A 4,268-nucleotide genomic window follows, 5' to 3' on the forward strand; every position below is an offset into this window, starting at 1 on the left:
CAGTTCTGCAGAGAAAATCAAAAATATTACCTCTACATAACTGTGCACACATATACAGTGTTTACATTTAAATATCGTTAATATGTACTCAGTGTATAATAGTAATTATATAGTTTTGATTGGTATACTCCAAATTTCTGTGAATGGTCCAGAGAACAGCATCTATTCCCTTTAAAATATATTGGTTTACATTTGTTTGAAATATCATTAACAAAATTTCGGGTCAATCTATTCGAGCTTTCACTTTTAAGCTTATAATGTATGTTCAAAGTCACAAATCCTTTCAAATCCTGGTAAACTAAATTATTTCAGGAGGAAAAATGTCAATTCAGTGGTTGATTTCACCATTTATGCCTTTCTACCTGATACATCAATTGATTTTCTATCTTTTGAGGGCTTGTTTTAATTTATCAATGCATGTGCAATCTTCATAGCAATCAATGTAAACACATTTGATTTCAATAATTTATCTTTCATTGGTGGCAAAATATTAGACAAATAGTGGACATAATATATTTCATTATATTTGAACTCTTTCAGAGCAAACACATCATTCAAGCAAAAGTTAGCAAGCCTTCAGAGCAAATTAGGATTCAGTATGATAAATGCATGAAACAGAGATGAAGAGACCAAAGCATATTCAATGCAGAAATAATTTCTAAAAGGAACAAGATTTGTTAAATTTTAAAAATATATAGATAGAATGCATGACTGATTTTGCTGAAAATAGGAGTATTAGTGGATTGTGAAACTTTCCCCTACCCGCAACCACAACCCAGGTAGAAAATTAAGGATTTTGAAGATTAAAATACAATGATTCAAAATATCTTGATATTTGTCACAATTTAGTTGGTGCTTCAGAATATTATAAATTATAATAAAATTAATGAAAAGCCCAATGTGGAAAAAAAGAGCTAGAACATTCCAAACTGAAAATTTGATATTTTACTGAAACAGTAATTATCTATAGTACTTTCTTAGCCCAATTACTTTTCAACTCTTTCATGTAACAATTTCATACATAATCTCTTTTTAAAACTTCAAATCTACTTCCTAATGTTCACTCACATACAATAATCTTGCTTCCTACTTTTCTGAGAAAACTGAAGCAATCAAAAGAGATTTTATGTTTCACAATTAATCCTCTCTGCATATTCTTGTCCTCCTTGCTTTTCAAACTTGGTTGAACTCATAATCAAAATTCCCAACCCCAACTCCTGTGCACACACCCCACCCTCTCTCACCTAGTCAAGGATATCACTTCAGCTATTCTCTACTTCCTCCGATAATCATTTCTTTTTAAAAAATTTACATTAGAACAAACCAAAGCTCCTGTCTTTTTTTTGTCAATTAATTTTTAATGGAACACAGTCACCCCTTTTGTTTAAATATCACCTATGAATGTTTTACACTTTAAAGGCATAGCAGATTTGTTGCCTCAAAAACCTATGGCTCACAAAGCCTAAAATATTTACTATAGCCATTTACAGAAAGTTTTCTGACCCTTTTACTAGCTCATTCTCAGCACCAAACATGGCCTTATTTTCTCCAACTTAAAAGCAAAGGACTTTGACTTCACTGCCCCTACTAGTCGCCATTGTCCAATTCCTCTTTATAACAAAACAAAAAGAAACTACTTAGACCCACTGTCTCTTTCTTCCCCTTTGTTCCTATCTTAAACCCATTCTATCAAGCGTTCATATACCTCACTCCACAGAAATTACTCATGTAAATATCATTCATGATAAGGACAATGGCCTTTTCTGGGTCCTCATTTTAACCACCTATCAGCAGCAATAGACAGGTAGCTGCTTCTTCCTGATATAGATCCATCGCTTTACTTCCAGGGCTCCATACTCTTGGTTTTCCTCTATTTCATAGCCTCCTTTGCAGGGTCCCTCCTCTTCTTGTAAACCTCCTGAGACTGGCGTGCCCCAGGGCAGAAACTATAGTCTTTTTCTTTTCTCTATCAATATGCTACTGGCAAACACATCAAGTATCATGGTTTCCCCTCTGACTAGAGCACAACAGCTGTATTATAACTTGAAAACTACTTGTGTCCTCTCCAACTTCTAATTTCCACTGCTCTGATTAACATCAATGCTTTATATTAAAGTTGTTTTTCCTTGAAAACCTGGAACAATTTGTTTCCTTATATGAATTTAATCAATATACAAATCAACTATATATGATTTCTAGGTTTAGATTTGGGGTCAGTGCTAATTACATGCCACTATAAATGTTAATAGTTACATAATATACAAAGACTAGTAATCTGATCTGTAATAATACATTATTAATAAAAATATGAAACATGAAATAATTGTTTTTTTGGAAATTATGGCCTTTCTGCACTGTATTATGATACTTACATTTTGGTTTTTCCCCACTGATATCTACAGGTATAAATTATAAATCTAATATATGTCAAGTTCTTCAAATATGCAATATTTTTGAAACACACAACAGTCAAACACATAAATGTTGTAAGTCACATTTTATAGATGAGGAAACTGATGGTTGATAGCTACCCAAGATTATACAGCAAATATATGGCAGAGCTAGCATTCCAAACAAGGTCGTTCTGACAACAAAGTCTATATATGTTCTAAATAATGCCTCTAATTCTTACAGTATAATCTGATGATGGTTAAAACCGTGGTGTATACTTTTTTTTTTTTTTTGGTTTGTCTGGACTTAGTAATGTGTTATAGATATAGGAAGTGTTTCATAATTTTTATAGGATGAATGAATCAATAAATCAATAAAATAGCTTAACACTAGGATGAGGATTAACACTCTCAGGTGTCATATCTACTTCATTAAATTAAACTAGGTCTTAAAGATAGTTCATTTATATCTTCAAGGTGGGTAATTGAGTTGTCAAATCTTGTTTGATTATGGTGGAATCAATCCAAAATTGCCTTGCATATATATGCCACTTTAGTTCAACATTGATTGAGCACCTAGTCAATGCTAAGCACTCTGCTAGGTTCCACAGATGCAAAATTGCTTTAGACAAATTAAATGATTACAACATGAGAGTGGAAGTGGGTGGGGTTAAGTGCAAAGAACAATAATGTTACATGACACCTATAATTAATAGAAAAAAACATACATGCTAAATAAAAATACAAATGGCATGAGCTGAAAGGAGGATTCATCCACAGATTAGAAATGGTGGTAAGTATCCAGAAAATAGCTGTGAAAGAAATTTAACTTAAGCTGAAATTTAAAAGACAAGAAGAGCTCAGCACACAAAATTTGTGAGAGGCATCCCAGAAAAAAACAGACAATATAGTAAAAAATAAATAAAAAACTTGAAAACATACAAGAAGTATAGACAATGATAAATAAACTTGTGTTGCTAAACCATCGTGTCTGATGTGGTAAGAAATGAGACTGAAATTATTGTTTCAGACCAGGTCAAATTAATTAATTCTTAGATTAAGGAGAATATTCTATCCCGATAGTAGGAGTCATTGCTAGTTATTGAGGACAGAAGTGATATACTCTGATTTATATTGTTTAAAAGCCCCTAATAGCAGGGAGAAAGATGAGTGAAAAATAGTGAGGGAAGAGAACCCATCACCGGGAGAGAAATGGCAAAGGCATACATCAGGACAATTATTACTTAGAAGAATGGATGGCCAAAAACTTGTGAAAGTATAATGACACTGAGTTAACAGTACCAGTAAAATGAATTAAGAATAACAGGAGGACTGGAAGCTTGTGGGGGGATAGTAAATTTGCCTTTGTCTGTTTAGCTGACAATGTTGATGAGATAACAGATAAGAGAAAGTTGAGAATATGAGTCTAGCTAAGAAAGAGTCTGGACTGGAGATGTAGATTTGAACGTCATAAATGTAAAATTGTAATTGCAGCTTAAAGAGGAAAGAATCATCTTTTATGAAGAACGGTTGTGATAAACTAAAACCCAGAGAACTTTTGTACGTGAAATGTAAGCACAAGAAAGGTGTCAACAAAGAAAACTGAGAAATAATCAAATGTATAGATGCAGAACCTAGAAAGCTTCACAAAACCTAAGGTAGAAGAACAGGTAATTGAAGTAAGCAAAGCCATAAATGCTTAAGTCTCAGGGAAATATACTTGGATGAAGCCCCCAAAATGCACTGGGTTTCCTAATAGGATCAATTAAGACCAGAGAGGACAAAGGTAAATGTAGTAAGGGGTTGGGACAGAAAGAAGAAATAGTAAGGGTTTCTCATTAAAATGACTTAAATGTGTTATAGAATTAAGGGAACAAA

The sequence above is a fragment of the Hipposideros armiger genome, unplaced genomic scaffold (genome assembly GCF_001890085.2).
Source record: "Hipposideros armiger isolate ML-2016 unplaced genomic scaffold, ASM189008v1 scaffold_1556, whole genome shotgun sequence".
Lineage (NCBI taxonomy): Eukaryota > Metazoa > Chordata > Mammalia > Chiroptera > Hipposideridae > Hipposideros > Hipposideros armiger.